Here is a 17,712-nt window from a genome sequence, read left to right on the forward strand (position 1 = left end):
CCAGTGACACTGGCCTTTTTACTATTGTTCTCACTGGATATTCTATCTTCTGACTCTGCAGTTTCACTAGCTGTCATCCATATGCCTCTTTGCTTCCTTCAAATCTGCACTAAAATCCCACCTTCTGCAAAATGCATTTCCTATTCTTCTTTAATTTAAGTATTGTTCCTCTACGGTTATTTCCATTTTATCCTGTATACATCTTATTTACACAGAGTGGTTTGAAGGTGATTTGGATGGGCAGTTAGGTAACACAGTGGATAGAGTTTCAGACCAGGAGTTAAGAAGACTTATTTTCTATTTGACCTCAACTACTTACTACCTGGAGCAAGTCACTTAACCCTATTTCCCTCAGTCTTCTCATCTGTAAAATGATCTGGAGAAGGAAATGGCAAATCACCTCAGGATCCTTGCCAAGAAAACCCCAAATGGGGTCATGAAAAATTGGACATGATAATGTAAAATTTGACACTAAGAAGCATTGATAAAAAAGGATGCATATTCTAGGCTTACAAGATAGCCAGAGTAAGAAAATATCTTCTCATGTGCCTCTGTCTTTCTATCTGTCTTCGTCTGAATCTGATTTTATCATTGTTGGAGAACTCTCAATGCTGAAATTCATGAGTAAATATTGACAACTCATCTAAAACTTATAGTCTTGGAGAATGGTCTCAGCTACTAAGAGGTTATTGTAATTAATTTGCCCATGATCATATGACCATTTGTTGGAAGTAGGACTTGAACTTGCCTTCCTTACTCCAAGAGAATCTTTCCTCAGCAAATTGAAAGAATATTTCTTCATTGGAAAAATGTCTTTTCTGATATTCAATTTTGAATGGAATATCCAACATAATAAGAGTAGCAAGAGTGAAAGAACAATCTTCACATTCTCTGTTTCCAAGAAAAATGTAAGCCTCTCACCTTTTTTTCCCACATGTAGAATGGAAGCTATTTGAGGGCAGGGATGAACTCTCATATATTGGAAATTCCTTTTGTCTATGGGTTGGCTTAAATGTTCCTTTTAATCCTCAAATCTATTTCATTTTTGTCTCTATCTCCAAAACTTAGAACAGTGCCTTGACTATAGTATTGTGAAAAAGGGATTAACACTCCCTTTTTTTATTTAGTCATGAACTTGAAGATCTTTTATCACTGATATAAAGAAAGTTCACACCTTCAGAGACAGGAAATTGATCACACAAGCAGGAGCAGTGCCAGGAGAATTAAGAAACTATGATTGGTTCCTGAGGTATGACATGGGAGAGCATTTTTGTCTGTGATGAAATGGATTTCAATTGGAGCAGATTCTAGGGCAGTAGGTTAGGCAACTCTCTACCTCTTTCCTACATTACCCTCATTTTACTATCTCTGTATTTAGAGTAAACTAAATTGTTAAAGCTACTAACTGCCTCATAATTTTAATTGTAATTATTACAATTGGTGGCCACCCTTTTTTACTCTTACAGTATAATTATAATAATTTTTTGAATTTGTCAATTGATTTGAAAAATAAAAAAGGAATCCATTAAGGAATGCTTTACCAATATAAGAGACTTTTATATGTAGTCTTCTGATATTATTAGTGACCCATTGATTGTTTTCATTCTAGTCTTCTTAGATAATTTTTTCTTGCTAATTACTAGAGATAAATTTTAATAGCTTATATTAATATAAGTAGAACATTTTTAAATTAGAAGAAAGGGGGCAGCTGGGTAGCTCAGTGGAGTGAGAGTCAGGCCTAGAGACAGGAGGTCCTAGGTTCAAACCCGGCCTCAGCCACTTCCCAGCTGTATGACCCTGGACAAGTCACTTGACCCCCATTGCCCACCCTTACCAATCTTCCACCTATGAGACAAAACACCGAAGTACAAGGGTTTAAAAAAAATTAAAAGAAAACTTGTTCATCATTCTCTGTGACTCATAAAATGGTTGAAAATTCATTATTCAACTCATCTGATAGTTTTAAAGTAAAGTTTAATTTTATTGTAGTGGTTTTATTTTGTCATTGCAATTTTGTGTGAATTCTTTAGCCATTACATTTTACAATTAATACTTCGAGGAGTAGGGCTAGAAAAAATATACTTTTCTATATAGAGGATTTATTACTTATAGAATATATATTTGGAAACAAAAGGAACCCTTGAGGACATCATTGCAACCCCATCACTTTAAAGATGTAGAAACTGAGGCTCTAAGGTTAAGGACATACAAGATCACATATATAGGAGTCAGGATTTGGTCTTCTTACCCACTCTCATATATGAACAAACAAATCATGCCAAAAAAATCTAAATGCTAATTATTGAGTAGATAGAACTATAGGATCTTTGACTGAATCATTCACTTTTTCCTTCAAAGTATCAAATCATAAGACACAGCATTTCTGACAGTCTTTGATGCTAGTAGTAGAAATATCAGGTTTCAGTTTGGGTTGTCCCATCAACTCATTGAATGACCTTGGGGAAGTCTCTTTGCAATGCTGGTTTCTATTCTCCTCATTAATGAAACAAGGCCAATGTTATCCAATCCATCCCTTCACTCACAGGGAAAGTAAGAGGAGCAATCACATTATTCCAAACGATTATGAAATCTATAAAACCTCTGGGCCCCTTGGAGACTTCAGAAATCCAACACAGAGGTATCATTTCCAGATATACTGAATATGTGTTCAGATTATGAAACTGAAGTAGCTAGAAATCAATTTCTGTACTTCCTATCTCTTTGATAGTAATACCAGCTCAGAGCTTTGAGGATTGAATTCATATTCTTTATATGAAAGTCCAAATTTGACCTCTCACTCTTATGTTCAAGGGACTACTTCAAGAATTCTTGCATTATCTAACTTGGTCTATTATCCTGGCTTCCCACTAAAACTACTTGATCTTACACACTCACAAGCATATACACAGATTTAGAACTAGAACCAATCCTCTCTTCTGCTACAGTTGATTCTGAGGAGACACTAGCTCCAGGAGGCTGAGAAAGTCCAGCTATGGAAATCTATGCAACAGTGAAAAAGAGAAGAGGGATCAAAGATTTGGGGGGGGAGTAAGAAAAAAGCAACAGAAATTAGGAGAAGATCTTAAACATCAAGGAAGAAAGTCAAAGTCAAAAGCTAGCTCATAAGCATATAAATTGAGACAAATCTCTTTAAGCTAGAAGAAAAGAGGTCAGGGTTAGGAGTGAATAAAAACTCAGAGAGTCCAGAACAGAAAGAAAATGAACCCAAATTCTCTCATCAAATAATTAATTATGAGAAGTCTCTAGAAGTTGTAGGACACCAGCAGCAAGGAAGAAAGGAAGGAATGAAGGAGGGAGGAAGGGATGAAGGAAGGAAGAAAACAAGGAAGAAAGGAAACAAGGAAGGAAGGAGAGAAAAAGGAAGGAGAAAGGAACCTTTAAAGGTACAATTAATTACCTGTGTGATCCTAAGCAGCATTGGTAACTGGAACTGGCTCAGAAAACCCATTATTTAATTTTCAGTGTGAGAATTTATAACATGGAAACTGGCAAACACTATGAATCAGGGCTTGATTTATTACTTCTTTGATTATCTTAGACATAAGAAAGTGATAAAGAAAACATTAAAATTTTAGATTAAACTCAAATATTTATTTGGACATTTTTCCCCCAGCGAGCCAGTTGTTAAAAATTTACCAGCACACCTCTGCCTTAAAGACTCAATATCACTGTCTCTGTCAAATGAAAGAAGTGGACTCAGTGATCTCTAAGGCTCTTTTACCTCTGTGATATGATTGAGCCCAAAGTTATCTCTATACATCTGCCACACACTACCCAAGGCAGAAGGTGAACCTTTTTTTTTTTTTAAGTTGGAAAGCCTTCCACTCATAGCAGCAGAATGATAGGATTTTAGATACAGAAGGAGTCTTAGAAAATGTCTAATCCAACCCCTTTATTTTATAGACTATGAAGATAAGAACCTGAGATCGTAAGGATTTTCTTGTCCATTGAAATACAGCTAGTTAGTGATAGGGTCAGATCTCCCTTCTTCTAGACTAGCATTCTTTCCTTAACCTCACAGCCCCCTACTTTCCCTATGCTGTACTTGGAATGGAGAACACAGAACGAGAAACCACTCACTTCTTTTCCAATTGCTTTTTCCTCTAGTGACAAGACCTTCAGCTTCCTGGGCTAGAAGAGAACAATTCACTGTTGTCCAGGCATTAATGATTCCTAAACCTCAGGGATAATAATTGTACCAGAATTTAAGCGTATGTACAAACACTGAATAAATGAAGATTTCTGTGGAAGCTGGTATTTAAGGGGTAGTTCAGTTTTCCTTCTGAGAAAGAATTCATTTTATGACTTTTTGGCAAGTTTCCAGAGCTTCCCCACCCCCCATTCCCACCCCTCCCACCTTGCTTATGGACTAACAATTAAATGCTTAGCATTTGCTTATGTAACTACATAAATCAGAGGAACTCTCTAATTGTTGGAGGTTGAGCATAGGAGATTATTTTTGAGAAATATACATTGCCCTGAAATTGCTGTTCATCAGCATTCTGTCCCACCAACTTCATCTTCCTCAGCATAAATTAATACGCGGCTCCTCTACCAGGAAGACACTTTAGAAAAGGCGCTAGGCAGTTCCCAGGTGCACCCTAAGATAATCACAGAAGCAGATATTGCCTTATTGCTTAATTATGCTTGTCTGCCATAGGGGGGGAAAAGATATAATTTCCTGCTTGCTTATCGATCAAATACAGACGCTGCATCGCACAAGTTTATAAAGGTCAAGGATTGCTTCCCCAAGTTGTTTAACAGCCAGTGTAACAATGAATTGCACATAGGCAAATGAACTCGCATTTGCACAGTACTAGGGCCAGCTCTTTGGAGCTGCAAAGAATACTGAATACCTCTGTAAAGAACTGCTGGCTAGCCTCACTCCATTGGAGCTGGTCTCTGAAGGATTTGCAATATACCCTTTGTAGTGAAAGAGAAAGAGCAGTACTATGAGCTGGTTTACAAAGTTACCTCCTGATGGGGTAAAGCCTTCACCTATCAGAGGACAGCTTCCGTTCTCTTTCATTAGGATCAAGATTGTAGCGAGCCTTGGAGTCCCAGAAAAACCTGGAAAACTTGTTCCAAGATAAAGAGAAAAATAGAATACACTTATGTATCTTGCAGGAGACAGAGCTGAAATTTAGGCAGTCTAAAGGAAAGCCATGAGTCTTCATTAGTAGCAAGGTTGTAGAGAGCATCGGAGACCCAGGAAATCCTGGAAAACCGTTCCATGGTAGAAAGAATACACTTATGTATCTTGCAATAGATAGAGCTGAAATTTAGGCGGGCTAAAGGACAGGTATGAGACTTCAGACAGTGAATTGGAATGAATGGAAGACACTCAGCAACAGAGCAGTAAGTAGTGTGGGACAACCAGAGCTTTGACCAATAGCTGATGATTTTATGTCAACTAACAGCATCCCAATAGGATATTCACTCCACATCCATGGCAAGAACTTTAATGAATGCCTCAAGACCCTTTTCCCTGCCCTCCAAGACATCTCCTGGCAAATGGCCACTTCATCCCAGAAATACTTCCTCTCCCTTTAGTGATACCTAAATGAGCCCTTTAACACCTTCTCCCTCAATTAATCACTAAATATTTATTAAGTGACTATTGTGTTCATGGCACTGTCTTAGGAACTGCTGCTTGCCTTGGTCAAAGAAAATATTAGTTATGGAGCTGTCCAGCATCCTCTCTCTCACTTCCTATTGGGTTCCCAGAAGCCACCTTTCAAAGTTGTATACTTGATACACTGGGCTGGTCATGAGGCTCTATTGGCAATGTTTTGTCTTATCAGAAATCAAAGGTAAATGTCTGGATGTGCAAGAAAGGAAGCTTATAGAATATGCTACTGTGTGGGAGTGAGAAATGTGAAACCAAAATGGGTTTTCCTCTGGAAACCTGCAATACTGTCTCATTTATAAAGATGGCAATTACCACCCCATCAATTCAGCCTACAGATCTGTATAATGGTAATGAATATAGACATGTTACATTCATCTAAATTGAATACATTTAAATGAATACATCCATTGTGCATTAGACAGGAAGTGCTTTCATTTAGCTGTTACTCCTGCTGTAACTGCTTATTGTGAAAACGCAATTAATAGTACCTGACATTTCATTTTCTAATATAAGGAAAATCAATGAAAAATGTCATGCAGCTAAGTTTTCAAGAAAGTTACAGATGACACCTACTCAATTAGGAGCATTTATTATATCCAACATTTGTAAGAGGTATCTAATAGTGTAGGTGGCCATTAAGGGAAACTGACCTAGACATTATTTCATTTTTGCTTGACAAAAATGATTGCAAATATATCTTCCATTCATGCCCACATGGATAGTCTCACATATTTCTATAGAACTATGTCTCCAGTATCAAACGTGCAAAGCAGCCTTATGGTGATGGATGAGTTAAAATAATTTAAAGCCAATGATTTTGTTTTTAAGAGGAGGGCAAGATAGATAAAGGCCAAACAAGGCGGGCATTCCCTCTTTTCTCCTGAATGCTGGTTATCAGGCCTGAGAATAAAGACACTATATTTGGTCTGCATGTTCTGTAACAAGGGATGTTTAAAAAGTTATTGTGCTCACAAAGGCACCCCATTATTTCTAATTGGCTGTTCCAGGCTTCTACCGATTGAAATTCTAATAGGTAATTTACTTTCAGACTTAGGGAAAACTAGCAATTGTAGAAGAAATGTGTTCTATGCAAGTACTATGGTTCAGATCTTGAAATATTAACTTCATGCTGGGAAAATGGGTCCAAGTGGGGTAAGCCTATTTAAAGCAGCAGCTTTATTTGTTCAGAAAGGCATTCCTAGGGGCAAAAATGAGAACTATCAATTCAATGATCTCCATTTAAAGGTCTTGACCCCATTTTGATGTTACCTAGTGAAAACATGTATTATCTATCCTTCATCTATTAGCTATTCACTTTGCTAGTAGGTTCTCAAAAAGCTTGTTACAATATTGTGGGGACCTTTCAGAAAGGAGCCTTGCATACCAACCTTGAGGATTTATAAGCATCTCTTACAGGAAAAAAAGGTAGAAATTCAAGAAGATAGGAGCAAGTCCATATAGGACTATGCTATAAAGGGAAGATATCTAAAATAATCTCCTTGGATGGTGATCTCAAATCTGTAAGGAGAAAAGGTTTATACAGCTGTTTCAACAGTTTATTTCAATACCCACAAAGTCAATTCAATTTACCCACTAAAGAGGGCATGCTTTTATTTTCCTATCTCTGTCCATCTCTTTCACCCCTCCCTCTTAATCAACCTCCAATTCAAGGCCATTAGGAGAGAAGTTGCTTGGCTAACCTAAAAGAATCCTAGGGAAAATAGTAGACTCATAAAACTCTGGAATGACCTAAGAGACCATATGAGCCATTCCTCTGTCCCCATTCTACAATTGAGAATCCTGGAGGCAAGAAAAAAAATCAATTGCATATCTAAAGCCATATAGTATGTCATTGGGAGTCCAGATTAGCTCCTATATTTTCAGACATCTGATAAGTGGTCTTTCTATCACACCATTTTATCTAAAAGAAAACATTGGTCTTTATTCTTTTAAATATTTGCATTCCATCTTAAAATCAATTGTTTTGTTTCCAAGACAGAAGAGCAGGATGGGCTAGGCAATGCAAATTAAGTGACTTTCCCAGGGTCACACAGCTAGGAAGTGTCTGAGGTATATTTGAACCCAAGTCCTCCCCTTTTTAGTCCTGGATCTCCATCAGCTACCTAGTTGTACTCCCTACAAGTATTTTAAATCTGGGAACCATAGATAGATTTTAGCTTGAATGTGTAAAAAATTATATCTTTATTTCTACTAACCTTTGGTTCTCCTTTTTAATCATACATAATTTATTTCATATTTTTAAAGAATTATTCTGAGAAGAGGCCCTGAGGCCTCATCAGACAGCCCAAAGGGGCCAACTAGATTACAAAATACTTTTCTTTCACTTTTATGGAAACACACTACATATTCAGAGAAATACAATTGACTAAATGATGCAGAAAATACAAGACCTTAATGTATTTTTCTTTTGTTGACTATGCAAAAAAATCATTTCAATTAGTAGCCTTAAAGGCTCTCTTCCCTTAAAATGTCTCCCATGAATATGTCAAAATCAAAAAAGACCCCTCACAAATACAACTGAAGGTCCTTCAACTTCCTTCTAATTCCAGTATGATTCTCAGAACACAGAGAATGGTGCTCACTAAAAAACATTTCCTACTCTCAAATAAGATTTCCAAGATAGAGCCTAAATCAGAAAGGGAACCCCTATAGGTAGGGAGTCTCCCCATATGCTCCTGAATACAGATAATACTGTGTGTTTGCATCAAAGGAGAGAACACTATGGAGTCTTTCACATGAGACCTTTTATCATTCAGAAAGTCCAGCCTAACTTGATATGGATGAAAAAAGTCAAAGGCATGAATCATAGTAATGTCCATTGATAGACATCTTATAGATGTATTCCATTAGTGCATATATATGGGCTTGACACTACATTTGGGCAGTGAATTGGAATGAATAGAACAAACTGGATTGCCTTTGTAAATATATTTGATGCTTATAATTTTAAGAAATAGCATACAATGATGGGAAATTAACCTATAATTTTATTGATATAAGCAATCCATTGTCTCAGAAATTCTTCCTACCCATAAATTGATAACTTCTTGGTAACATATAGTATTAAAGAGTTTTATGGACTACCAAGAGGTTAAGGGACTTATTTAAAGCCTCATATCCAATATATGTCTAAGATGGGACTTGAACTCATGTCTTTTTGGAATCAGGAGTAATTCTATATACATGGTGTCATCCTCCTTCCTTCAAAATACAAAGCTAATCTTAACTATGCCAATCATCTTCTTGGGATTATATCACTGTGACTCACAGAATTCCACAGTCTCTGAAGAGCTCACATAGATAACCTCAAGGATGATAAAGAAGTGGGTGATGAATGGGAATAGGGTGCATCATGTTTCCAACAAAAATAATTGTCCAAGTGATATGGATTAAAGGCATTTTATCATAAATATGAATGACTGAGAAGAGTAAAAAGGACTCAATTTGAGAAAGGGAGGGATAAATGATGGATCTCCACTGTATTAGATGGGTAACCAAGAAGGATTAAAGAAAGACCCTCAGTGCAGTTAGGTGGAAGATCTCTATGAGCATGTCGATGAGAGTCTCACAGGATGAGAAGACATGGTTGGGTTACATTACATACAATTGTGAATGAAGGAATACACCTCATAGATGAGATTACAGATACATTTTTTTTAATATCACACTGTTAACTTGCATTGAACTTAAAACCAATTGAATTTAGACAATTTTATTTTTTTTATTTAGAAAATTTTATTTAGACAAGCTATCATCTCTCCAATTCTCTTCCCCATTGTATGTTTGTAAAGTTTTTTTTTAAACCAAAGTCATTATTAAAATCTCTCTATAGATGTGGCCCAATATTTCAACTTGTCAAAACCATTTTAATCCTGATTTTAGTTATATTCATTAACTATTCTTCTTTGCTTTGTGCTGTCCACAAATTTAATGAGTCTCCTATTGCTCTCTCCCTTTAAGTTACTGTTTTGTTTGTTTTGGAGAGGAGGTTGAGACAGTCTTTCTCACCCAGGATGGAAGAGAAGTGGCCATGTAGGCCCAGCTCAATGGCTGATTGGCATGGGAGCTTTGACCTCCTCTATTTCTGAGTTGGGTCAGTTTTTCCTCTTTAAGGCATATTAGTGGTCTTCTGGTCTCAGGGGCTTCCCAAACAGATTCTAGACTTAGTACAGACATTCAAATGACTTTAATTCACTATAGCTCAGATTTCCTGAAATCCTGTGACCCATCATAATCAGCATCCCCAATATCAAGAATTACAGGGATATGCCCTAATATCCAAATTCCACTGATACAAGATAAAAAATTTCAATTGTTAAAAAGGACCAAATCAAAGACTAAAGATTTCTCCCATTATTATTACTATTTATAACAAAGCATATTCATAGCATAACACTTTAAGAGGCAAATCCCTTTTATTCGTATTAATTAAACTTCAAATGATCATGTAACCTAAGTTTTACAGGTATATTATCCTCATTTTTCAGATGAGAGAACTTAGTTTGTATTGTAACTAGTAAGCTTCAAGGTCAGGATCTGAATTAATACTCCCTGATTTAATGTTAACATTTTTCTCAATAGTTCAGCAGAAGCCCATCTCATGGGATGATGTTGATGTATGAACCACTACTCTTTTTTTAATGATGACTGTTCAACCACCTCTTATTTAGGCTACATTTCTGAACTTATTACAAAAGGATATTATGTGAGATTTTGTCCAATGTCTTGCTGAAATCTAAATAGACATTTCCTGATATCTATCTAATAATCTCATCTAAAAATAAGGTTAGTTTATCAGTTAACAACCATTTATTAAGTGCCTCCTATATGATAAGTAAATTTGGCTTGATCTAATTGTTTCTTAGAGAATTTTGTCTCTCTCAGTGATCATTAACATAATTAGTCTAGGGGACAGCTAGATGGCTCAGTGGAATGAGGGTCAGACCTGGAGAATAAAGTCTTGTTCAAATCAGGCTTTAGACCCTTCCAGGCTATGTAACCTTGGATAAGTCACTGAACCCCCATTACTTAAGCTCTTATCCCTCTTCTCTTTTGCTTTAGAATCATTGCATAGTATACATTCTTTTTTTAAACCTACCTTCCATCTTGGAGTCAATACTGTGTATTGGCTCTAAGGCAGAAGAGTAGTAAGGGCTAGGCAATGGAGGCCAAACGACTTGCCCAGGGTCACAAAGCTGGGAAGTGTCTGAGGCCAGATTTGAACCTAGGACCTCCCATCTGGCTCTCAATCCATTGAGCTACCCAGCTGCCCCCCATAATATAGATTCTAAGGCAGAAAGTAGGAGTTAAAAACAAACAAAACAAAACACTAGTCCATTACAGGCTAAAATATCTCCAATTCTTCCAGCCAATCCTCATGTAGCATAATGTCTTCACTTCTTCTGGACACATTCCAACGTATATCCCAAAATATCACCCACAATTGAACATAATGCTCCAAATGTGGATTGACTAGGACAGAGTCCCATGAGACTGTCATTTTCTTTGTTTTGAATACTCTGCTTCCCTTGGGGCCACAACTAAGAAAAAACCACTGGAGCATTGCCAATGGAAGGAAAATTTCTGAAGAACAGAAAATTTGGGAGATATTAAGGGATATTTACAAACTTGACCTTGCAAGGTACACAAAACCAATCTCTGAGATTCCTCCTACTTTGAGATTAATATTTAAAAAAAATACCTCTGTGTTACCACTTATACCTATTTTTTGGAAGACTTTGTCATCCTGATGCCTTTTTTTTCTGATATGAGCCACACTATACATTTTCTCTGGGTTATTTACCCTTCTTTTTGTGTTCACTTTAAATCTGAGTTCATCAGAAGTTCTCTGTCCAAATATGGTGATATTTTTTTCTAGATGACCTTGACTTTTCCTACTCGAGTGGCTTCTGGCCTCTGTTATCATTTCCTGGCTTCCTTCCTGACTTAACTCAAATGCCACTTTCTGTAGAAGGCCTTTTCTGGGGTCCACTGTGCTAGTGCTAACCATTTAACTTTATTTTCCATCTGTTCCCTATATTTCTTATATGTAACTAGTTTTTTGTATGTTGCTTCCCCCACTAAAATGTCAACTCCTTTAGGGCAGGGACTGTTTATGCTCTGCTTTTCTTTTCTTTTTTCTTTTTCTTTCTAGATTATGTGTTGATACAATTTTTAATGATTGTTTTCTGATACTTTGTGATCCATGTTCCATCCTTTCCCCATCTCCAAGATGGCAGGTAATATAATAAAGGCTGTATGTATTATCAGACAATACATTTTCCATGTTCCTCATGCTGTGAGAAAAGACACATATCACTTAGACCAGAGTAAAATTCATGGAAGAAAGGAAGTGAAGAATGGTATGTGTCAATTTGCATTCAGACTCCCTCAGTTCCTCCTAGGGCATGCTCAAGCTTTTTCTTTATATCCCCTGCCTCAGGTACACAGCAAATGCTTAATACTTGTTAACTGACTGATTGATTGTCATTCTTCTAAAACCATCTCCTAGTTTGTATTTTTGTTTATGACATGCTATCACAGTCCGAAAATTTTGAATGATATTTTCCATTTCAACAACCATTTAATAACATTCACTATTTGCAAGGCACTGTGCTAGGTCTTAGGGGCACAAAGTTAAAATGAAAAACATTCAGAACCTTTGGGAAGCTGATATTCTATAATATAATTTAATATAAATGCCAGAATTCTTCACCCTCCTTAGAGTTATCTGTTATAATTTTCCCATGAAGACAAAGCAAGACTCTTATTTGATCCTATTCTTTCCCTCAAGAGAACAAGATTGTATATCTATAGCTATATCTATCTGTCTCTATCTATCTATCTATCTATCTATCTATCTATCTATCTATCTATCTATCTATATAAATTTATGCTATTCAAGTGGGCACAAGCCAAAGAGAGATTTTTGAGAAACTGAACCTAAGCATAAATTTTGTAAAACCAGAACTGTGGTTCTGGGCAAGGGACTATATATTACAGCTGGATGGGTGGGTTGTTGTGTTATTCTCTCTTATAATGTAAACTTTTGGGGAGAAGGAATAATTCTATTATTTGTATTTATATTCCTAGTATCTGATACACAATAGGCACTTAATAAATTATTGTTGATTATACATTATGTTTCTATACCTGGTTTCAAAAAATCTATTTTTACTCAATCAACAGACATTTATTAATTGTTGACTTTCAGGAACTGGGCTAAGCACTGAATACAAACAAAAATAAAATCAAACAACCCTACAAGACCACTGTAAGATTAGCAAAATCATCTCTTTCCCCCTCTCTCCTTCTCTCTCTTTCTGTCTCCCTCTCTTTCTCCCCCTTTCTCTACACATATGAGGCACACGTGCATATATATATATACATACATATATGTTTTATATACTATATATAGATACATATATACATTATATATATATATATACATATATATATATAATCTCATTTAATGCCTACAAGAACCTTGTTATATATATAGGCTATAATTACTCTAATTTTACAGATTAGCAAATTGAGGTCAAGAAAGGTTGTCACTAGTCCAGGATCATACAGGTAGTGTTTAAAGATAGATTTAAGTTCAGGAGTCCTAACACCAAGTCCAGTGCTCTGCCTATAATCATATTTGGCTTCCTTTCCATTCATTGGTAGAATATGGCAGTGACCATCACCTTTGGGCAAAATCTTCAAGAACTTAGGCATGCCATGGTTTGGGCCAAATTTTTGTCTGCATAACCTACAATGAGTACAGGTACTTGACACTCATTTCTCTTACTTTCATTTTATGAGATTCACGTGGCCATTTTGGTCTGTCAGCTTTCTAGGTTTCTAAATTTAAATTCTGTCTTCTACTTTATTAGACATCCCTCTTGGCCTCTTGTCAATCCGAAATTTTGTAATCATAATACTGATGCCTTCATGAAAAACATCATCCTGGATGAGGATATGATCCTGGGAAACAGATAGCTCCAGTTTTGCTTTGCTCCTTTAAATAAAATTATGTGGATGTGGTCACTTGGTCAGTTTATAAACCCTTGATGAATGTTTTCTCTTTATATCTACATCTAGTTAATAGAGTGATCAGGAAATGTATCCTCAAGTGAATTACAGAAAAAAAGCATGGATGATTTTGTTTCATCTTGGTTTTTATTGTTATTATTACTGTTTTGGGGGATATTTTAGGCATTTCTTTGTATTTCCAGCACTTCGTACAATCTTTGGCTGGCACAGAGTAAATGCCTAATAAGTGTCTGTTGAAGAATGGTTGACTAATGGGAGAGGAGGTAAGGGAATAGTAGGTGAAAGAAGAGATGGCATGGCAAATTAAAAAAAGAAAAGGATTTTAAATGCTATACATTCCAATTTAGATTTGATCTGATCATCATTAGAGAGCCAACTTTTCTACATACAGGCAAAAGCACTAAAAGTAAATAAAAAATGACCAGAAGAAGTCACATACTATTAGATTTCTCCCTACAGGGAAGAGAAGTAGTTTTCTACATCCAACTGAGTGATACACTAGGCAGCTGACAAGATTTTATTCTAGTGGGACCAGTCTTTGTGTTGCAAACTGAATAAAAAAAAACAGACTACAAAAACAAGTGGAAGCCTCAGTCAGACACTTAATCACAGTGCTATGAGGGCACCAGAGCTCTTTACTGCTGACTCCTTTATTTTCCAACTCTCCATGGTGCCATACACGGTATAAGTATGCTTGTTAGAAATAATGCCCCTTATGTTACACATGCATTTCCTTTTTTTGCAAACAGGTTTTGCTTTCTAATACAGAGAATAGACTGACTCTTTGCATGGTTTTTCAGCAGCTTAATGATTTTAACCACAATATACAAGAGTTAATGCCAAAAAGACACTTTTGTGGTCAGAAATAACTTTTCCTATTCTTCTTTTTTAAAATTTATTAACAATTAATAGGTATTGAGAAAACTACATTCTTGTCTTTTACAATTTGCTTTGTCTACCTACCTGATGAAAATGTTTGCTCAGCACATAACATCAATTCCATCAACAAATTAAGTTGTGTATTAAAAACATGCTGTGGGGCAATTTCAGAATGTTTCTAAAATTCTCAGATTTTTTTTTCTTTTCTTTCTTTTTTTTTTTGGTAAAACTCAAGGGAGAGGCTCATGTTGTCAAGATTTATAAATAGAGCAAATATTTATATAATGCCTCTGGCAACCTCTTTTAAAAAAGTATTTTGATCATTGTCTGTTTCATTGTATTAGTCCTGAAACTGATACCATCTATCCTCAAAAACGTCTTACCATTCCTTAACTCTCATATCTTGGCTCATTTACTTGGGATCAGAGGATTTTAAGAGGCCAAGGCCAACTCTCTTGTTTTAGAGATGAGGAAGCTGAGGAAGAAAGAGATTAAGTGACTTGCCAGAATTAGCTAGATAGTAAGTATCTGAAGTGGGATTTGAAATGAGGTCTTCCAGATTCCAAGTCCAGTAACTTGTCCATAGGGTCATTTTTCCTAGAATGCACAAACCTTTCTCTATTTGAAAAAAATCTTTTCAATGAACTTATAAATCAGTTAATATCAACATTTCAATGTACAAAAATAAAGTTTTGTATATGCAATTGAATTTACATATAGTTTTCTAAATATATAATGAAATTTAAGAAATCTATTTAATAAAACAATCTATTTAATAAAACAATTGCTTGTGTCAACTTCTGGACTTCCTTCTTTACTCTTCTATGTATTTTTAATGTTTCACTGATGCTCTTTTCTTTTTTTTTCTTTTGTGTGTCACCATAATTATCCATTTCTTTTTCCCTCCTTTTAGAATTCCCTCACTCTCAATAGAAACCCTGCCTTGGAGCAAATAGTATAGTTAATCCTAGAATCACATTTTGGCCATATCTGAGAATGTTTATCTCATTCTGTAGCTCTAGTTCATCACTTCACTATTAAGAAGTAAAGGCATGGTTCCCCATTAGTCTTCTGAAGTCCTTACAAGTCATTGCACTGATTAGTTTTTATGTTTTTCATGGTTGTTTTCCTGTAGTTGTAAAAAATTATTCGGGTTATTGTTTTTTCCCTTTTCTCAGTTATTTTCCTTTTTAAATATTCTTCTTTTTAAATTTTGATTTCTGTATTCTTTCTGTCTCTACACCACCTCCTTGAAAAGGCAAGCAATTTGATATACATCATACATGCACTGTTATGCAAAACATATATCTCTATTAGCCAACTTCTTAAAGAAAATGCAGATAAAAAAGCAATAACATTTACCAAGGATAATAAAGTTTAAAAACAATGTTTTTATCTGCATGCAGGCTCCATCTATTCTTTCTCTAGAAATGGATAACATTTTTAATCATAGGTGCTTCGGAACTGTCTTGGATCATTGTATTGCTGAGAATAACAATACGGCTTTAATGGTGTACAATGTTCTCCTGCTTCTGCTCATTTCACTTTGTATCAATTCATGGAAGACTTCCAAGCTTTTTTTTTCTGAAAGCATCCTCCTTGTTTCTTAGAGTACAATAGTAATCCATCATAATCATTCTAGTCATTTTTATTTTACTCTTCCCAGGTTTCAGTTAATCAGTCTGTTTGATCTTTTTGTAAAGTATAATAATATTTTATTAAATTAATATGCCTTAAATCATTCAATTGTTAATGTAGATAATTGTTCAACTACAGCATAACTGATACCCACTTTATTTACACATTTTTCCACTAAAATAACAAAAAAGGCCACTATCAATATTTTTTTAAGTATGGGTCTTTTCCTGTCTTTGATCCATATTGGTGGTATTACTGGGTCAAAGAGTATACATAATTTAGTGGCTTTGGGTGTGTTTTTCCAAATTGCTTTCTAAATTTTATTGGATAAATTCAGTTCTACTAACAATGTATCAGAGTGCCTGAGCTCCAGAAGTTCTGTATTTTTGCCCATTTCCATTTTTGGTGCTAATCAAATGGAAGTAAGGTAGAATGTTAGCCATTTCAATCAGTATTTCTTCTATTATGACATGAATTATGTTTTGAAAACTTCCTTTATATATCATTTGGCTATTTATATTAATATATAAACATACACCAATTTGCTACATATCTTAGATGAGATCATTATCAGAGAAATTTGCTGCCAAAATCTCTCCCACTCCGCAGTTAAATGATTCCCTCCTAATTCTAATCATCCTGATATTTATTTGTACTAAAGATTTTCATTTTTATGTAATCAAAATTGTCCAACTATCTTGTATAATTTTCAAAATTCCCTTTTTATTTTTTGGATGAAGACTCTCGCCATCCATAATTGTGAAATGCACATCTTTCCCTTCTTCAATTAACAACAAATTATCTTCATAGTATGTAGGAAATTGAAAAGAATGAGCACTTTTAAGGTCCTACTATGTGTCATGCACTATGTTAGTGACTTTGAAAATATCTAATTTGGACCTCACAAAAACCATTAGTGGTAGGTCCTTTGCTATCTCCATTTTACATATAAGGAAAATGAGGCATATGAATTTTTTATGGAGTCACACAGCCTGTAAGAATTTCTTTAAATTTGAACTCAGGTCTTTCTGGTTCCAGGCCTACCATACTATTTATTATAGTACTTGACTGCATGATAACATTTTGACACTCATATTTAAGGTATGACTTGTTGGTCTAAACCTAATTTCTCAAGACTGATTTTCAATTTTCCCAGCAGTTTCTGTTGACTAGTAAATATTTATCCCTGTACATGTTATCACTGATTTTTTTTTACTGAACCTTATGCTGCTATGTTTGTTTTCTTCTGGGATTTATTTACCCAAACAAATCCATTAAACAACTTTTCTATTTAATCATTGTTGTTGCTGTTGTTCAATCATTTCAGTCTTTTCTTTGTGACCCTATCTGAGGTTTTCTTTGCAAAGATGCCAGAGTGGTTATTCATTTTTTCTCCAGTTCATTTTACAGATAAAGAAACAGAGGCATACAGGATTAAAGTCAAATTACTTTCCCAGAGTCATACAGCTAGTAAGTGTCTG

General features: G+C 35.3%; 1 protein-coding gene across 1 annotated transcript in view; it reads right to left on the reverse strand.

Annotated features, from left to right (window-relative positions):
* ZNF804B (zinc finger protein 804B) overlaps positions 1–17,712 on the reverse strand; it is a 623,300-nt gene that overhangs the window by 99,569 nt on the left and 506,019 nt on the right. The gene's annotated exons all lie outside the window — the stretch shown is intronic.

This window comes from Gracilinanus agilis, chromosome 5, assembly GCF_016433145.1.
Source record: "Gracilinanus agilis isolate LMUSP501 chromosome 5, AgileGrace, whole genome shotgun sequence".
Taxonomy (NCBI): domain Eukaryota; kingdom Metazoa; phylum Chordata; class Mammalia; order Didelphimorphia; family Didelphidae; genus Gracilinanus; species Gracilinanus agilis.